General features: G+C 32.3%; 1 pseudogene across 1 annotated transcript in view; it reads right to left on the reverse strand.

Moving 5' to 3' along the window:
• LOC143233880 (5-hydroxytryptamine receptor pseudogene) overlaps nucleotides 1-21735 on the reverse strand; it is a 56299-nt pseudogene that overhangs the window by 7544 nt on the left and 27020 nt on the right. The window contains exon 2 of the transcript XR_013018371.1: nucleotides 2109-2288. The product of XR_013018371.1 is annotated as a 5-hydroxytryptamine receptor pseudogene (transcript). The remainder of the gene's footprint in view (nucleotides 1-2108; nucleotides 2289-21735) is intronic.

Consider the following 21735-nt stretch of genomic DNA (forward strand, 5'->3'; position numbering starts at 1 on the left):
ATTGTTTTCGAAAATCTAAGTTTAAGAAGTAATTTTAAACAAAGTAACTTATGACGTTAAGATATAATGTTATTTGCTTCACTTTAAATAAAACAAGACTATTATTACTAGAAAATAAAAAAGTTATTAAAAACTCTGATTTGTATCAAATTGGTAGTAGGTTTACTGATGCAACATTTTCTCTTGCCACATTTGTTTTATTTCAATCTAAAATAAAGAAAAATTTATTTATCTATTTAAATCTATTTATCTATCTAAACAGATAACAAGAGTAGTCATTCGTGAATTAAATGTACTTTTTTGTTTTTCGAGAGTTTTGCTATTTAGAGACAAATTATTAAAACAAGGAAAATCAAGGTGCCCTCTCATGGTTGTTTTCTAAACGAGATTTGTTACTCTGGATTCCTTACTCTTTAGGCCCGTCATCGCCAGGTGGCTGATGCACTCGACTCGTAATCTGAGGGTCGCAAGTTCGAATTCCCGTCACACCAAACATGGCCCTTTCAGCTGTAGGGGCGTTATAATGTGACGGTCAATCCCACTATTCGTTGGTAAAAAGACTAGCCCAAAAGTTGGTGGTGGATGGTGATAACTCTAGTCCTAGACTGCTAAATTAGGGTTGACCAGCGCAGATAGCCCTCGTGTAGTTTTACGCGAAATTTAAACCAAACCTGACTCGTAATTAAAGCACTCCAAAGAATTCAATATAAACACAGTTATTATGACAGTATCTGGTGGTCTTATCGTTTATGCGCGTGGAATAGAGTAGCTATTTCAACAACAACTAATACCTGTTTTCTTAAACTTTAAAATGTTGCAAAAAATTATATTTTGCTGAATAGCTGTTACTGCCTAAAATTTAGTAAAAAGAACAAAGGAACCTAACCATTTAATAAGAATACCCCTAGTCCGAAGTTAAAACAAAAACAAAACATACATAACATAAAATTCAAATAGCTAACAAAAATGATATATAGATAACTATAATTGGTAAGGTGAACATTCTAGATGATAATAATTAATGATTTGGGGTTTTGAAAGTTTATACAGCTTTAAAGAATATGTTGTATCAAATAGATTATTAAACTATACTATTTTTCTTAGCAATCTGTTTTTCATTGTTAATCACCTCATAACATTAACTGGATTATTAAACTATACTATTTTGTTCGGCAATCTGTTTTTCATTGATAATCACCTCATAAACAAAACTCTTTTAGCAAAAGGAATTTTTTTAATAAAATATATATCATAGTATTTTAGAAATTTAGCCACAGGTCCTCAGTGGTAAGTTTGAACGCTTGTAACGCTAAAAAAAACCCGATGGGTGGCCTGGCACGGCTAGGTGGTTAGGGCGCTAGACCCATAATTTGAGTTTCACACCGAACATGCTCGCCTTTTTATCTGTGGAGGCGTTATAATGTTAGGTCAATTACACTGTTCGTTGGTAAAAGAGTAGCCCAAGAGTTGATGGTGAGGGATGACAATTAGCTACCTTCCCTCTAGTCTTACATTGTTAAATTAGGGACGACTAGCGCAGATAGCCTTTATGTAGCTTCGCAAAAAATTAAAAAACAAACACACAAAGTCGATGGGTACATTACTGTTAGCCCATTGGTGCTGAACAACAAGCAAACTAAAAATTAAGTTTAGAAAGTGTTATGTGTGGGTGTTATAATACAAAATCAAATATTTTGAGATATCTCTCTCATTCCAGTAAAGGTAATTGTCCGCCATGTCAGAAACTTGCATTAATTGTTGTTTGTGTTAGTAAATAAAAGCATTGTATGATTTTCCCTAAATGTTTGTTTCCTGTCCCATTATTTCACAATGTCAAGTTCAGAGAATTTAGAACTGCTTATATTTCCTATTAGTTTTGTCATCACGGAGTGTGTGTGTTTTCTTATAGCAAAGCCACATTGGGCTATCTGCTGAGCCCACCGTGGAGAATCGAACCGCTGATTTTAGCGTTGTAAATCCGTAGACTTACCGCTGTACTGGCGGGGGGTTTCATACAATCATAAGAAATAACTTAGATTTAATAAAAATATTGGAACTTTATCACAATATTAAAAAAAAAACTGGAAATATATTTTTTATATACTTACAGAATAATTGTTCTCAAACGTACTTCAAATATAAAATTCGATTAAAAACAGTTTTTGGCGAAGGGGCAAAATAAACACACCCATGCAAGAATGTGAACAAAGAACCTTTTATTGGGAGGGCGGCAGGTCCAGATCTTCTGTTAGGTCTGTTGAATAACTTGTTAAGAGAATCACCTTTATCTGAAAATACCACATTCTTTTAATGATTTATATTGTTAGACTGGTTATTTTAGATTATTCAGTAAAATGAAAAAATATAATTTTCACTTCACGTAATGATAATAGTAACATTTTATTTCACTTAGAATCAATTACTCTGTTTTAATAATTTTACTTTTGCGCAAATAAATTAACTTTCACCAATGGCAGATATAACTTTGTAGATAACGCTAACAACCACTTTGTAATTATTATCTCAAACCAACAGCAGTTTCTCGTGTCTCTGGTGCTTCGTTGAAAAATAAACCCAATCAATATTCCAAACGTCAACCAACTAGCAACCTGACAAACTAGATAACTCAATAATCAACTCAACCACTTTATCAGACGTATAAAGCAGTTGTAGTATGCTCTAGCCTAACTCGAGACTCAAAATATTTCTTACACTTCTGTAAGGGTTCTAATTATCAATAAAACTGTTAATACCCATACCATCCGTTCTGAGATGCATTTTTATTTCAAGACGGTTTCTCATAATACGAAATATTGCCCTGGCAAAACAACCATATAGATATTTAAGCTGAAAGAAACACTTTCTAAAAACTGACCTTTTGCTGGAGTAAGTCCTTAGAATAACCCTATTACAAAAAGACGAAAGTTATACGTGACACTTAAATTTTCTCATTTAAAAATACAGTAACACCTGACAATCAACAACATTAATACTCATAAACAAAGTTATCACAATCATTAAAATAAATGCGTGAAACAAAGTAAAATCAAAATTTTTATTAATGAAATGTTTTTACTTCACTCATTTAGAGTCTCTAAATTATTGAGTCATCATATATTTGGTATGTGGTATTATAATAGAATGATCTGTGGTCTTTTATTTCTATTGTATTTCTTGTCATCAAACTGTGAGGGGTATTTAGGTATGTGGTGTGTGGAAATAGGTAGGTGATACATTGCAAATGATCGTAACAGCAACAGTTGGTTGATTTATCTCTGGCAAAGTCTTCTTCGAAATTAACTAGTTACTCACTCTCTTACCAGCGAATTTCGAAGGTGATCACAGCAGATAAACTTTGGCTTATATAACTTATCTTTTGGACTTTATACATCACATGATTGATTAATTTAAATAAGAACTAAAACACTTCCAAACATCTACATAATTTGAAAACCGTTCTCTCTTACAGCACTGAGAGTACAACCTTAGTATGTATCCAAAATAAAATCAAGTCTTTCCAGCAAATATACTACAGTAACATTTCATCTTATCGCTAGCTGATTTAAGTATTTCTCAAGTAAACTCATGTGCGTGAATAATGCTGTTTAGTCTCTTACCCACACATTCTCTGTAAGACGTTGTTTCTTAGCGCGTGAGAAAAGATAGCCCTATGGCATATTCAAGTCGCTTCCAAAGGTTAGTGATGATTGTGTAGTTCTTTGCATTGCTATTCAATAACTCATGAGAAGGATTGGAAGATTTTGATCCACATTCTCTGAGTTTAATCTACATTAATGGCTAATTAACTCACGTTCATTTTTCTATATGAAGAGAAACTAAGGGCTGAGATTTTCTTGATTTTAAAAATATGACACATTGTTGCAAAGAAAGATCCAATCCTGGTTCTAAAGCTCCCAAACTTACAAGCTTTCTTAACAGAATTTCTGCATCTTGTCTACAAATGTTGTATGCACCTGTCTTTTGATGAAATAATTCATCACAACTTAGAAGTGTTCACTTTTACTGTAACTTTGTAGTAGGGGACAAAACATATAAACAGAGCCAGCCCACTCAAACAGCATTCCAATATAATGTTCTGGTAATTTCTTAGGTTATTCCCTTCGTGGATCTTATCACACATACGCAGTATAATTCACATGACTTGCAACAGTCCTCTACAAGTTTCAGTTATCCAATTCATTAGAAACATTCTCTTATGCTCTCCAATGTCTTCTTAGCATTTAAGTGTTTTTTTATTTTTATCACAATGAAAGTAAAAACTAAAATCTTAATTTTTACACGTTCATATATTATTATTTTTGACGTAACAAACTTTTCTATAATTGTAATAGTTAATACTGTGCCCCGTATTTTGTTGTCTTTGAAACCTATAAAGCCATTGTCTGCTGTAGGAGTCTATGTTATTCTTGGTCTACTAAATGGCTAACTGATTTAAACTGATATATTTTGCCTGAGGACGTCAGCTTGCATCATCTCTCAATGTCTCATATTGGATTATGTTCTGTGGCAGCTTAGGTTATTTGTCTTTACTATTTTGTTTTTTCACTCTTTTCATACTGTTTACATGATTCATTTATACAAGGTTTTCATCTATGGTGATGTTTAATGTTAAAGTTGTAATCCTGTAGTTAATGGACATGGTCCACTATATGGCTTTCTGGATTAACATAAAAATATTTAGGAACAACAAGGGTTTCTTTTTGTGCGCAGACATACCGCTGTGTCACTGGCGTGAGACAACAAGAGACCTGTTGCTCCATCTTCCATCCTCTAAGCAAAACTAAAACTATTAACTAAAAAAAATAAAGCCAGCCTTTATCATTCATATATCTATTAAGCTTTCTTTTAAACTAACTTAACTTTACTGCATCTACAATATGCAGAGGCAAACCATTCCTAAGGCCAACTATCCTATTTGAAAAATAAAACTGCCTTAACTGGAGACAGCTTCTACCTTGCCTACATTTATATTTTTATTTACTAGTTTTATAATACTCGCTGTTAAGTGTAAAAATTGTTAATGCTTCAACATTATCAATTCCTTTTACAATTTTAAAAACACTTCAATCATATCTCTCCTAACTCCCTTATTTTTCAAAAGAAAACAATTATAAGGATTTTAATCGCTCCTCAAATGACAACTCCTACATTCCAGGAACCATTTTAGTAACCCTCCTCTGGACCTTTTCCAACAATACAGTCTTTTCTAAGGTAAGTAATCCAAGTGTGAACACAATACTTCAAATTTGACCTAACTAGTAATATGTGCAATTAAATTGTAACATCTTTAGACTTGTATTCAATATTTCTGTAGGTGTAACCACTAGCAACAACATACTGCTTGGATGGCTTCAGAAACCGATCAACTATTACATCAAGATCCCTTTCTTTCCTGACAATTTTAAAGTTATTGCCATACAAATTATATTTTAATTCAAATTGTGTTATCTAACATGCATTTTTGCATTGATTTTAATTAAAACCTACCTGACATTTATTTACCCAACTCACTGAATTATCTAAGTTTTTTATAAAGCAGCAACACCTTGGCAGCCAGTAACACCCAAATCTTGATATCCTGAACAAATTTCTTTATCTATGTTATTAATGTAAATCAAAAATGAAATGATCCTGAGACTGACCCCTGAGCTACACTCCTTGCAAAATTATTTTGACTGAACAACATTTATAGCATCTGTTTTCTTTTATCAAGTCATCCAGTTAGTTAATTTATCCACTAGACCTGTGGAGCTAAGTTTCTAAAAGCTTTTTACATGACACTTTCTCAAATGTTTTCTGAAAATCTAGATACACTAAATCAAGACCGTTACCCTTATCTAGATATGCAAGTAACATTTTCAAAACATGCCAAAAGATTTGTAAGGCAAGATTTTCCTTTAGTAAAATCATGTTGACTATCCAATAAAATTCTTTCTTATATGGCTTTACAAAGTATATTTTTCAGATTTTCCAAAGCTTTTCCAGCAACTAACAAAAGACTAAGAGATCTATTGGTACTGGGACAATTTCTATTATCTCTCTTAAAGATAGGAATGGCATTAGCTAATTCCAAATCTGTGGGTAGTCCACTAACAAGAACTTACAAATAAAATGTGGCAAGTGGCTCACATATCGAGCAATTGACCTTCTTTAAAATTCTCGGGGAAATATTATGTTGTCCAAGAGCTTTGTCATTCTTTAAACTTCCCAGTTCTGTTATAGTAAGTCCAGAATTTATGCAATTGTAGTTTCAACTTTGGTTTCGTTTATCAAACGTTCAAGATGAGAATAGTGCTTAAGTCTTCTTTAATAAAAGCTGGAGAAAAAGCAAAATTTAATAGCCTAGCAGTTTCATAATCATCACTTACAAGCTTTATCATTGTTTAAGGGTTCTATCCCTGTCCAAACGTTTTATATATCCCTGATTTCCATATGCAGCAAAACATTAAATCGAATACAGCAATGATCATATGCATCAATTTCCACCCTCTCAACCTCAAGGATTTTGAAATTCTTCAACAACTTTAGTGTTGCATGAGCTGTACAGAATGTGATCATTTCGTCAGAAAAGTAATAACAAGAATAGTTTAAAGCTTAAATTACACTTGACAGTTGTACAATATTCTTTTCAGAAGCATCCACTACCTTAGTAATTACATTTTTCTTGACATGTTGTACTTGGGACAATATTGATGCCAGTGTGAAGTAACTGTCAACTGTATATATTATGAGGGGATCTTCAAATGTTATACATGTTAATACTGTGTATTAGCAGTAGCGAATTATTTCTTCTGTTTTTGAATGCTTATTCACAATCAGCATACCATTAATTTTTAAATTTCTTTCCAGTTGTTTATATAAAAAAACTGTTTCTAAACACTATTATAAAAAAAACCAACTCAAGATATCTTGTTACTATGTGTCTCAGAAAACTTAACTTTTAATGAAACAATTCAAATTTCTTAGGCTTTAGATTAAGCATTCTTTTCTCAACTAATCTAGTACTTTCTTTTTCATACCACTTAATGTCTTACCAAGTGTGATTATGTCATCTAAGTAATTGAATACGAATTTCTTTTAGTTTTATAAGGTAACAGGTGCATTAACCAAACCTATGATAAATAGTGACATTTCTTTAACTACAAGTAATCGCTCTTGAGATTCAATATTGAAAAAAACATGAGCCAAATACAGAATCCAAAGTAAAGTCAATCCATGGAAAAGGATTGGCATCATCTTTTTGTTATTTATTCACCTGATGCTAGTCTAAATAATACCTTGTGTTGCCTTTTTCTTTGAGAGATTCAGCATAATATTCAATTTGTACCTGATGTTTTGAGGTTATATCCTTAATATCAGTCTTACTGAACGTTTTGTATTTGTGAGACCTAAGCCACGAGATCCATTAAAGAATGTATTTCAGTATTCTATGTACCATTCAAGTAATCTGGGGCATTCTTCAGATTCTTACTATCATAGCTCTGGTCATAGAGATTTTGCAACTGAAGTGGTAAAATCCTCTTATGTGAAGATTTTATACCAGAATGTCTACATTTTTGTAAGGTGTTCTTCAATGTGCAAGTGCTACTAGTACAGTTTTACATCTTGAAGTGTTTCATTTAGAATTGACTCAAATTTCCGGGTTCATTATATTCGACGTTGTACTTAAAACATTCTTATTCTTCAGGTGCACAAAAAGTCTATAAACCAATAACCATTTAGAACAAACCGGAAACTTTGATTTCTAATACTCAGTCAATATATTTAAAATTACTCTTAACAAATCCTGACGTGACTATTTCATGTCTTGGTTATATAATAAATGTCAACTTTGTTGCCACTGGATGTTCAACTCGAGTATTGTAAAGATCATGTAACATACAAGGAGTTCTTGGTCATATATTATGAAACTGTTTAAAATAATAATAGCCTTACATCTTTGTTTTTGCGTGAAGTTCATCCCAAATACACACTTTTCCTTTCTCATTTGCTCCCCAATGTCACAGCAATAAATATGTGGACTTATAACTGTGAAAATTGGGTTTCAATACTCATGGTGGGTACAACACAGATAGTCCATTATGTATCTTTGTGCTTAACTACAGAAAAACATAATAGAAAATATGCTGAACTTCGTGACTACTCAAATGTCATATAACAATCCATTCTTTTGCGCCATCTCTCCAAGTAATTTCCTACCTTTCACTACCAGATCTGGTTGAATAAAAGCAATTGTAGAAACAGTATCAGCCTGCTTGTTGTAAAGCCTGTATCCTTTGACTCATTGGTTGTTTTTCTCAACTAATGAAAATCTTATCTTAACCTCATCTGGATCAAATGAAGTTATCAGCTACATTTTACATCTTAATTCTATCTAAATTTTACAGCCGAAATATATTTAATTCTTTGTTGTTCCTTTAGTGTATATGAGCTCTGGAATTCATTCTTGGTTTATCATCATCTTTTGATTCATCACAGTCTCAGCTGAAATACTTGTAGGCAATTCCCTTTTATTTTACTAGTTTTCTTTTAAAACAATTTGTTATTACTTGTCTGCAAATATGTTCTCTTAAGTTTCAGTTGGAGCCAATATTGACTTTTATTTCTTTAGTGAACAGTTTTCTGATTAAATTATTGGGTTCTTCTAGATTTCCATCAGTGAGAGTTGATTTTTGGAATAATTTGATCTAACAATTTCACAATTTCTAGAAGGTGCTTAGGCATCGACTTTTCTCTTTACTTTGGTTTAAAAATATCGATTCACTGAGACACTCCAAATATGTTTGATAAAGAGACCAGTGATGCTGATAGTTGTTATGGCTCTTTGTTGAAAGATTGTTTAATATTGTTAAAGCTAATTGTTTTAAATCCTGCTAAAATGAGTATCTTGATGAGAAAATGGTGTAAATAGAGTAGTCAAGGAAGGTGTAGCAGTTATAAATGGCACGACAACAGTAGTTACAGGTTTGGACACTCTGTAGTTTTACGCTCAACAAAAACCAAACCAAAACTGTAACTGCGAAAAAAACTGCATATTCAATCTTACCTTTCTTTAAATGGTCAAAATACTAACTTTGTATCGTGTCCTTATTGAAGTTTTCATATGCTTTCAATGATTCAGGACTTCATTTCCTCGTAGAAACAGTTTCTTTTTCAAATTGTTCTTTACATGTCAGTATAATAAGAAAGATTTAAGTTGATGGTAAACAATGGACAATGTTCATTTTAAATCTTGCTGGAATCTAAATGAATAATATATACATATTATTTAAAACATAGTGTACACATTGATTTGATTATCGTTCATGGTCATCTCGTATTGTAAATAATATGACCGAAATTCTCACTCATCTTGAAACTTCTAAGCTTTGTAACAAAGATGTCTTCAAGCTGTTTCAAGTATGTGCGTTTGTGTTTTCTTATAGCAAAGCAACATCGAAGTACCTGCTGAGTCCACCAAGGGAAATCGAACCCCTGATTTTAGCGTTGTAAATTTGTAGACATACCGTTGTACCAGCGGGGTACTGTTTCAAGTAAACAAATTTTAATGTTATGATTTGTGTCTGATTTTTTTCTCTAATATCTGTGTCGGTATATTAAATCACACTGACTGATGTGTGAAGATAAAATAATGCGAGTTATAATTACAGCATAGTATACTATATAGTATAATTAGTTTTATAATAGCACTTCCAATTAAGTGTTTAATCAAACCCATCATTACTAAACTTATCCTGTTAGATATTTTTAAACACTGTTGTGGGGTTGATAATTAATACACTGTTATAAAGAGGAAGACAGCAATGGAAACTTGTGAGAGCAAAGATGTGAATACGGTATAGGTAATTTAGTGATTTTTTTGTAGTTGTCCTATGTGTTGCCTAAAAAAGCATTACACGTATGAACAGGTACATTAACGACTCATAAGGTCAATAATCAGTTCACGCTCAATACAAACGAACTATTTAAATATATTATACAACGTACGGTTTGAATGAAATGCTGACAACACTATTTGATTCGACACGAAACACAGGATTATTGGAATTACCGATAATACCCTGTAAAAGAAGTTGCTCATATGGAAATTTTGACTTCCAGAAATGAGTTAGTAAGGGGAATTTGGGCCTGTAATGAACTGCTTTAAATTACTATTTTAATTAGTACTTGTACTATACATAACCAAGAATGCCCTTTAATTAGAACTTTCACGTACAAGATATCTGCGAAAATTATTTTGAAATGATAATATATATTGCCCTTTTTGTTTAAGAAATAGGTTTTCGTAGTTTTTACTCACGAAATGAAATATAGATTTTCATTGATGTTTTGAAAACACTAATTACAAGAAGGATTTATCGTTTTAACTCTAGAAATCAAATATGACATCATCAAAGCGTGAAAACTATATCTTTATTACTAATCTATCATGTGGATGTTTATAATAAAGCAGTAATGGGACCCACAACACATGCTGTTCTTATTTCGTATACTATGATAGTTTTACAAAAATAAATTTTACTTTCCAAGGGCTTCGCAAAATATGTGCTTTTACAATCTTACAGTTTTTATATATTTTCTTTCTAAGTGAAATATTTTTAATTTCTAGTAAAACAATTAACGAATTTTAAACAAACAACAATATTAATGTAGTGCGAAAGAGAAAAAAACTTTAAATAACCACCGAACTCTGATACGAAAGAGAAAAGTACGAATCGCGTTTTTCGATAACTGGACACGAATCACGAAGCATTCCATTTGTAATCTCGCGGGTTCGAATCCCGGTCGCACCAAACATGCTCGCCCTTTCAGCCGTGGGGGCGTTATAATATGACGGTCAATCCCACTATTTGTTGGTAAAAGAGTAGCCCAAGAGTTGGCGGTGGGTGGTGATGACTAGCTGTTTTCCCTCTAGTCTTACACTGCTAAATTAGGGACGGCTAGCACAGATAGCCCTCGAGTAGCTTTGTGCGAAATTCAAAACAAACAAACAAACTATTTATACTCGGACACGCTAACTACCACTAAGGCAATAAATAGCAAAGCGAGAAATTGAAATGACTGTTCTGCTTCTAAAAATCAAAAAGTTTTATATTTTTTCTTGGAGAACACACAAAGATCACTGAAATTTTCATAGTGATCAGACATCGGAATCTTGGAAAACTTGCATTATAGACGGACCAACTGACACATTTGTTATTTGAAGTAAATAAATTTTATTTCATTTCAAGATATATAGATAATTTAGTATTTCTAATATTTCATACGAAAATTCTTTATTAGTTTTTTCGTCAGCTATCGAAAATTGAAGTAACTTTCAAAAACGGTTCAGTGGTACTAATGAAGGAAAAAATAAATTTAATCTCAAGCTACTTCAGTAAAATCATGATTTACATTGTTTTAAATATATGTCCTTAGCCACTTATATTACAAAACTATCAACTGCAACCAATGATGAAACATGAAACTGGCGATTTTATAAAAGCTAGCTAAAAATAAAAGTCATTAAGTAATTAAAATCACAAAGAAAATATGTATAAACGTATGTTAATATTTTATTGGTTACAGCTATAACAGTATGTGTACTTCAGAAAGATCTCAACAGTTACGAAGTTATGATCTTGTACAAAAATGTACGTATTTGGAAGATGAGAAAAATTTGGAATGTTGGAAGTAATAATGATCATAAATATATAGAGTCGTTACTTGATGTCTGTTGTCTGCGAGAGTCTTTATTATAATATGATTTTTCTTATGCTATTGACAGATTCGTGTTAAGGTTGTGTTTACAAACTAATCATTTGGAAGATGTTTCTTAATGTATTCCATAAGCGGGATAATACCACCGATCATATGAGTTTAATGGATTTGTGTAATTAATGTGACGGTTTGTGTTTGTGAAGCATTCATTAAGTATGTAATTTCTTTATAAGTGTAATTAGTGTTACATACGATGTATGCTAAGTTTAAGAGACATTTTAGTGTAGTTGTGATGGATTAACAGTGTATAAAACCAGTTTACGTAATTTTTCTTTATGTGTTTTTGTATAAATTTTAATAATAAAAGCTTGGCAGTTCGTTTGATGTTAAGATTTAAAAAGAAAATATTATGTAGTTTTTTCACTTTAATTTGTGAGCCGTGCGGATTTCTGTGTGTTGTTTTCATGTCGGAGGAATTTTTTGTTATTTTTCAGAAGATAATTTAAATATCTAAGCCAAAATGAAAGCTAATATAACAAGTCGTTTGCCGAAAGCTTTCCTTGCCGGATAAGAAAAGATTGGCTAAGATATATGATTAAAGATTTCCCATGGAAAGGTCATATAATTAACGTAAATGTAAATCTTGGTATTGGAAGCAAATAAGTGTGGTAACCGTAATTGTAACAGTGCGATTATTTGTTCCGGTTTTATCTTGAGTCTTCTTAATCGGACTTGTAAAATAATTTCTGTACTAAACTGTGTTACATCGTGACAAAAGTTTGAAATAACAAATTAAGATAAAGCTTAAGTATGTGTGAAACAGAAGATAATTTGAACACTGAATTGAAAGAACACCAGAAATCTTCTCCGACTTCAAATCAACATATGAACAAAAAGAAACAGTTTTTCGAACAGTTTGGTTTGTTTTGAATTTTGCGCAAAGCTATATGAGGGATAGCTGGGCTAACGGTCCCTAATTTTGCAGTGTAAAACTAGAGAGGAAGGCAGCTAGTCATCACCACCTACCGCCAACTCTTGGGCTACTCTTTTGCCAACGCATACTGGAATTGACCGTTACATTTTAACGCCCCAACGGCTGAAAGGACGAGCATGTTTGGTGCGACGGGGATTGGAACCCACAACCCTCAGATTACGAATTGAGTGCCTTAACCACCTGGCGATGCCGAGCCTTTTCAAACAGTACACCATCATACTAAAATGCAAACCTAGTATTAAACTAAAAAAATTAATAATTTATATATTTTTTATTTTAATATCAATTGTTATTATATTTTCATTAACTTTAGTATAATTACAAAATATTGCTAACCAGTAAGCTAATTCACTTGCTCCTAGAACAGGTGGAGTAATTTTAGCACTGATGGGAGAAATCCACATTGTATAATATTTGTTTTTCTCTCTGCAGATTAAATGGTTTTAATTAAAATTAGTCTAAACACTTTCACTAGGTTTATTCTAATAGAATAAAATATATTAATTACAATTCAGTAAAGTGTATTAATCGAATAAGAATTCCAATATCTAAATCTAATATAGAACGTGAACAGGCAATACAAATATTTGGAACTTAATGAAACAAACAACAGACAACGTTAGATTGTAGATTTAAGATCATGGAAAACTTTAAAATTAAATTTTCTGCAGAATGTGGAAAATTCCCAAATAAATTAAATAGAACCAAAGTAATATGTCAGATTTGCTGTTTTATATGAGGCTTCATTGAGTAAGGCTGAAATATAATTTATATGGCTTAATTACGAATTTATAAATGAGAATAATTCTAAACGAGAAGAAATGGTACGATTTCCTTTCCTATTGTCTGTCCCTGTGATTGAGCTAAGGATTTTGAATCTAGCTAGCTGGGTTCGAAAACGTGTGATACTACAAAATGTTCCACACACATTAAGCTGGGAGAGCATTATAAAAGTGACGGTCAGGTCCTTAAAGTGAATGGTGGGTGGCAAGTTGCTACCGATGCCTTCCTTCTTATCAATAGTTCAACATTACAGTAGTAACAGGTTACCTTAAAAGCTTTGCCATAAATAAAACTACAAAATACCTTTCATAATACACTGTGCTAGCCTTTTTACCAAGTAAAATAAGTGAATGTTGGAATCCTAGCACTGGTGGGTTACAAATATATTTTTAAATTAACAAGTGTAAAATATTTTTACCTATATCAAAAATATAACAAAACATGTAATTTTGAATCCTTGAAACAACATTTAGTCAAAAACTTGAGCATTATTTCATAACATACATATATAGTAGACGAGTACCACTAAACTACACTGCTGGCTCATTACACATGCTTAGGTCCTTGTGTATGTAGTACGTCACTAGGACTGTCATTATCGATCTGTATCTAGCAGGACTAGTGTAGCTCTGCCATATTTTATCCTTACATAAAATGAGTTAAAACTAATATAATCGTTTTTGGTTAGTCGCATGATTTAAAACTTACGGCATTTTTCACTCCTTTTATCTCTATATAGTATAGGAGTTTAATTATATTTTGTGGCTGTGTGAGAAAAGTGTGTACATAGTGAAATTAAATAAATACATTTAAGTTAAGTTAAATAAGTAAACAAATTCATGTGAAAGGTTTGTTTGTTTTGGAATTTCGCGTAAAGCTACACGAGGGCTATCTGCGCTAGCCGTCCCTAATTTTGCAGTGTAAGACAAGAGGGAAAGCAGCTAGTCATCACTACCCACCACCAACTCTTTTACCAAAAAATAGTGGGATTGATGGACACTTTATAACGCCCCCACGGCTGAAAGGGCGATCATGTTTGGTGCGACGGGGATTTGAACCCGCAACCCTCAGATTGCGAGTCGAACGCCTTAACCCACCTGGTCATGCCGAGCCCACGAGGAAGGACAGTATTAGAGACGGCAAATCCGAACCTCTGATTAATTATAACCGTAATTTTAAAAGCCAAAACAAAATATATTAAAATTAAAAATTTAAACAAAATAATCTGCCTTTTTTTAAAAAAAAAATCCTACGGTATAAGTTACAATGTGGGATTATGAAGAATATCCTAGGTTTTAGAGGTATTGCGGTGGGGATACACCTATTAGTCTTAACCTTGAATTCACATAAGATGATTAGAAATTTAGAAATTAGTAGAGCGAGATGTGGGTGCTCAAGCCAGCAACGTCCCACATCTATATTACCCTTTACTGCCTTCATACAGTTGTGGGAAGGTGACTGCTCTCCCAAGTTGAAATAAGAACAAGAAAAAGATAAAGGTAAAAAATAAGGAAAATGAGGAAATAAGGTACTACCATTTGGGGGTAAGTAAGATGAAACTTACCTCTTGATGTCAGCATTCCTTCCCCGAGTATGGTAGAGGCACTAATTGACACGACATTGAATCAGAATACCAAGTTTACTGTGATTGTCGTGTTTTTATATGCGGGTCAAGTATAATCCAAACTATCACATATTTTCAGTCGATGTGCTGTTCTTCGATCTTACTTCACATATCAGCTTTAAAGGCAATCCACTTAGAAATACGCGAGATATTGATACACTCAAAGCTAAAAGTGTGAGTATCAGTTTGGCCGCCAATTTTGATTTCATTTCTTTAAGTCGCAAATTCGGTTCTTCTGTGGTCGCGCTTTTATCATACCTAAGATTTTTGAAACTATGTTTAAATACGGTATGAATTAGCTAATGAGAAAAAAACTTTATTACGGGTTAAATACAGGCTTAACATGCTAAGCTAAATTGTCACAATCAACCCTCTTTAAGTTTCAGTTTATGTAAAATATGAAGTGAAAATATAAATTGAAGAGTCCATTTTTCTTGAAAAATATAAATCAATATCAATGAGCAATCTGCAGGCTCTGTCAGTTTGTTCAGTGATGTCTGATGACGACGTAGTCAAGTCGGTTAAACATTTGAATTAAAGTCTTATGTTTATGTCTTCAATTAAGTAAATGAAATCAAAGTTTTTCACTAATTTTTAATAAAAAAAAACAGGAAAAAAGCATTAGTCACAGAAGTTAAACTTTTTCTCGTGTTTTTTTAACAAGAACGCGTTTTAACATTTTCACAAAATGTGCATATTACGTGTTTTCAATCATGACTTATGTACCAAAGTATTGAACTCTAGAATAGTTAAATTTTCATAACTGTAGATAATATATTGTTTATTTGCTGCTTGTGTAACTGTATATTGTCATTTTTGTTGGCAATAACTATGTTCTTCTGATGAGATTAGTTATAAGGTCCACGGTCTTATTTCCAACAGTACGAGAAGTTTCTAGAAAAGTGTTTACCTTAGAAAGATATTGAAGAACAAAGAAAACAGCAGGAATTGATGCAGACACACAAAATTGATTTTTCAACAGCAGAACATATATATCTGTTTTGCAAAATGACAGTTGCTTCTACTGGTTATTGGACTAAAATAATGAAACTATTTCATTTGGCGTTATCCGACGTTCCAAAACAGCTGTAAAACTAATGAATTATTCATGCGGATGCACTACTTTCGGAATGTTAACTAGAATATATTGGACTTTGTAAGTCACTATAACACGTACTAACATTATTATTGGCAAGTTAAGAGTAAAGTATGTTTTATACAAAAAAATATTCAGGAAATGATAGAAACTACAACATAGATTTTTGTACATGCTACATGCAATTTTGAAAATAAAAACACTGCAAACTGAATTATTTCTATCATGTTTAATTTTTAAGACAACAAGCAGTATAAAGAACTGTATATCGGGCCACCTTTGTTAGCATAGAGGAAATCGATACCAACACTTTAGATGCCTGGAAGCCCTGCTGATTGTGGCATACCAAACTTCCCAAGTAAGAGTACCAAAGCAATCTAATTTTTCAAAATCCTTTTTAAATACAAAATCATAATAATTATTTATGTAACGCATGTAACTGGATAAATTTCTAAACATATTTCTATGGTCGAGTTAACTTGGAGTTATCATCATATTTAAATAAGGCATAATTATGTACTTAGAAAGGGTAGACGAAACGAAAGCAACATAACCCGTCTTGGTAATACACTGGATATAAAAGATCATAAGTTTCACTGGTGTTGGATCTTGGTAGAGCCTGAGGAAAGTCTCACCACAGTGATTGAAACTCTCTTCACTATAACATTTGATGAGAATGTCATTCTTAGAAGATTTAATGTCAACTCAACTAAGCATGTTATATCGCTTAAAATATAATGGCAGATTTGTCGGGGTACGTATTTAAGATAGTGTAACGTGCATTATAATGTCTTTATAAAATAAGTAATTAGTCCATAGGATCTTTGCCTGCAGTAAGAATATAGTTACTTAAAAATAGATAGTCAGAAACTGAGTGAAAAGTAATACTCCAGAATAAACTCTATCAAGCAGTGGCGATGTGAAAAAGAATGTTTTTTTGTTGATTGTTATTAAGCACAAAGCTACACAAAGGGCAACTTATGCTCTGCCCACCACAGGTACCAGTTTCTAGCGGTGTAAGTCCGCAAACATACCACCGTGCCACTAGAAGGCAATGAAAATGGAATGCGCAATCTTTAACTCGGAATCAGATAATTTAATGTTAATGCTATATTTCAAAGCAATAAGAGTTGATCATGTCCCGATGCAAGTTTATGAACAAGATTAATCTTAAAGTAAAATTAAAACATGGCTCTTTTAAAAACCAGATGTCTCTTTGCTTCGTTAAACAAAGAAGTGTATTTTCTTACAAACTTGAAAATGAGACGAAACTAAGTTATTAGGTGAAAATATTAAATATTTGGATTATGTGACGTATGAAAACTGTGTACATAATTAAAATTAGTTAATTATATTCGTCCTTTTGTTTTTTAAAAGCCCCTTCCCGGTGACACAACGGAATGTTTGCTGATTTACAGCGCTAAAACCGACTTTTAATACCCGTGGTGGGCAGAACACAGATAGCCTATTGTGTAGCTTTGCGCTTTTTAATTATAAACAAAGTTACTGGAAGTAATTTACGATTGTTAATTTTGCCAGACAATTGTTTAGCTCCATATTAGATGTTGTATAAAGCACGTGGTTCAAAACCTTGTAGAAACATTCAATTTGCATCTCCTCTGAATTCAACATATCCATATTTCCATAAAATCTTTTTCTCGTGTTGTTCTTATCGTACAGCCAATATTATTTGATTGTTTTTGGCGGTTTTTTTTTAATTTTCGTGCAAAGCTACACGAGAGCTATTTGCGCTAGTCGTTCTTAATTTTGCATTGTATGATTAGCGATAGAGCAGCATGTCATCGCCTCCCACCGTCAACTCCTGAGCTACTCTTATCAACAAACAGTGGAATTGAGTGTAACATTATAACACCCCCACGACTGAAAGTGCGAGCATGCTTGGTGTGACGAGGATTAGATTAGATTGCGAATCGAGTGTCATAACCGCCTGGCCATGCCGGACCAACAAGAAATTGTACGTTATACAGTTACTTTTTAACTTAAAAATAAAATTAAACACATTTGATCACACCCTTCGTCTTGGAATACAATCTTGTATAAACCTTTTATATGTAATCAAAACTTCAGAGTAGTTTTTGATTCATTACTGTTAAATATACGTATTTTTGCATCATATGTATTATATATACATATACAAAGTTTATTATGGCAACTAAAGAATCAGTCTTAATTTAATATCTTCATGTAATAATTCAACAAAGTTGTCTGATGCCAAACGGAAGTAGAAATGGACTCTGCATATTCATAAAAAAATAATTTTAACCAACAGTTTCTACAGATGTTATTGCATCTGGTAACATAAGCACGAATATACTTGTATTAATACAAAAAGTTCCAGAGACTACAGAGTTATTACATTAAGGAAACATGTACTGAAGTTTTTCACATGTGTGTAGCATTTTACTGCTAAAAGCCATTCAGTCGTTTCTTTTTGTTTGTTTTTTTAACATTCGGAAAGGTTATTTTCTGGATAAACCTTCTCAAAGCGCACGTAGGTATTTAATGACGGAATTCCTTATGTGCAAGTTTTATTAAAAATCAATATTCTAAGAACCAAATATGTGATGATTCTTTTCTTAGCCAGTATAAGACTCTCCTTTACTTGTAGGAACACAGTACATAACGTATATGATATTACTAGTGATTCAGGGTTTCAGCAAAGTTAAATATTTTAATGTTACACAATCGATTAATTTAATAGAAAATCAAATAAGTGTTTAATCACCACTACACATCAGCGTTTAGCCTTTAAAATTCTGAAAGATTCATTATAGGAATCATTACAACGTAATTTTTTAAACTAACTTTAGGGTGAAACTAAAACATAAGAGCACCACCAAAGTAATTTTTTTTCCTTAAAATTACACCAACTTTATACGTAGCCAAAGAGAAGTTTATGTGAAAAGAAATAGCAAACAATCATTGTAAGTAGTTTTCACAAACTTTTAAATAGAATGGATTTCATTTTCTTTAAATGTTAAAGAATCGCAAAAAAGAAAAAATAAAGGAAGAAATTAGATTTGTTTAACTTGTTAGTTTTCTTATAGTTTTGAGATAATAGCACTGTCACTAACCACTTTAAATAAAGTCTGGAGTTGGTTTATGAGACCTGAGAATAAAGTAGATTGGAGGAATAAATTTTAATGAACAGATTTTCTTATGGTTGCACCATTGCGATTATTTGTTTCTCGAACAAAAGATACCCGTTAAAATTTTCAAGCATTCTAACGTTCAGTATGTAGAACTTCCTTTGACTAGACAAGAGTGTGATTACCATTGATTATTTTTATATGATAAAACTGTGGGGAAAGGGGGTTAATACAAAGTGAAATAGGCATTGAATGGGAGAAAAGAATTTCACCGTATTGTGTTATAAGAGGATGTTAGGAGCCATATGCAAAATTTCGATAAAACTATTTACTAACCAAAGAAGAGAAAAAAATGGATAAGGTGAACATTCTTTTTATTAGGATAATTACAAATACAACATTTCACTTTATAATTGATCATCTCGGAATCTCAATTCATGACGGAATCCACACAACGAGAAAGTTACCAAGATATTTGAGATATCCAAATCTAATTTATATTACACATTTCTTCCGCTCAAAAAATCATAAATTAAATCTACTATCACATATTTAGAACGTGTAATAGTTTTTCTTGTGTAAATTTAAACCTGAAAAATGAAAAGCTTTGTTTTAAAGCTCAAAATTTAAAATAACCACACACACATCGTTGAATTCATAAATTGAAGGAAACTGTTCAAGTTTGGAAACTTATAGTATATATAATCTTTAAAAGACTTAGTGTTTGTACAGCAAATTATGACTATCAAATATAACCTGTGTAAAAATATTTCGCACATTCCGAACGTAAATACATTATAGTATGATAACATTAAACTTGCAGTGAATTAATTACGTGTTCTGTATTTTTCTTATAGAAAAGCCATATCTGGCTATCTGTTGTATCCACCGAGGGGAATCGAACCTCTGATTTTAGAGTTGTAAGTCCGAAGACTTACTGCTTTTCACAGGAGAGCACGGAGGAGATTCCAGTCAAGCAACAACAATTTTTTCAGGTGGACTGAACGCCAGTATTGTTCGTTTTTTTAATTTCGCGCAAAACTACACAAGGACTATTTGCGCTAACCGTCCCTAATTTAGTAATGTAAGACTAGAGAGAAGGCAGCTAGTCATCACCACCCACTCTTGGACTAATCTTTTACAAACAAAATCCAAAACATGTTTGGAGCGAGGGGGATTCAAACCCGCTACCCTCACATTACAAGTCGATCGCCTTAACAACCTGACTATGCCAGGCCTGAAAATCAGTATAATTTTTTTTTTTTTTACTAAATTGAAAACACCATGTACATATAATGTACATGTTTTAACAATTATTATTCTGCAGATAAATTACAAATATTGAATATAGTATAATATCATTTTTGTATTTTGTTTTGGTATTACGCACAAAGTTACACAAAAGACTATCTGTGCTCTGCTCACCAGGGGTATCAAAACCCGGTTTCTAGCAGTATATGTCCGCAGACAAACTACTGTGCACTCGGGGGCTTCATATAGTGCCATTAAATCAATTCTTACTCGGCAGTTAAATTACATAATCTTTAAAGTGCGGTAAATATAAATAGAATACTTAAAACACTTTATTGTATTGTTTTTGGAAGAGCAATGGAGTGCTATTCACCACAGTTTTAAAATACGGCTACCCACTGTAACAGTGCATTAAAAAGGAAGATCATAATTTGTAAGCTAATAAAGAACCGGGATAACTGAAAAATACTTTACAAGAAAACTGGACATCATTCACACACTGAAGAGAAGAAAGATGTTTGCTTAAACACAAGTTATTTGTTGTTCCGAGTATTTTGTTACAGATATACAGTGTTTAATTAACCTATAAAAAGAATTTGATAACAAAGTTTCAGGTCAATCAACTGAGTTTCTATTATTTAACACTGAGAAGAATTTAAAGAGATTCAATTATGTGTCACAACTGGATAATGCTTTATTAGTAGTCGCAGTTGGATATTAACATAACGTTCTAGGACAAGATGGGATACATTAGTACCTCACGGCTGTTCCATCATCTAAACTAAACTAAAACTATTGATTATTAAATTTTAAAAACCTTAAAGGCAAACTTTATCATTCATACACTTATCAAGCTTTCTCTTAAAATCACTTAAATTTACTGCCTCAACAACATCCGAAGGCGACCTATTCCAAAAGCTGACAGCTTTGTTAAAAAGATAAAAGACTGTTTTAAATGAAGATGACTCAAAATCTACCAAAATTTACATTTGTGTCCCTTAGTCCTACTACTCTCACTAAAATATTAAAATGCATCATACACCAAAATATCAATTCCCTTTACAATCTTTACAAACACCTCACTCATATTCCTCTAAATCATCTTTTCTCAAAAGAAAGAAAATGAGAGATTTCAAACTCTTCTCCTATAACAACC

Source organism: Tachypleus tridentatus, chromosome 12 (assembly GCF_004210375.1).
Source record: "Tachypleus tridentatus isolate NWPU-2018 chromosome 12, ASM421037v1, whole genome shotgun sequence".
Taxonomy (NCBI): domain Eukaryota; kingdom Metazoa; phylum Arthropoda; class Merostomata; order Xiphosura; family Limulidae; genus Tachypleus; species Tachypleus tridentatus.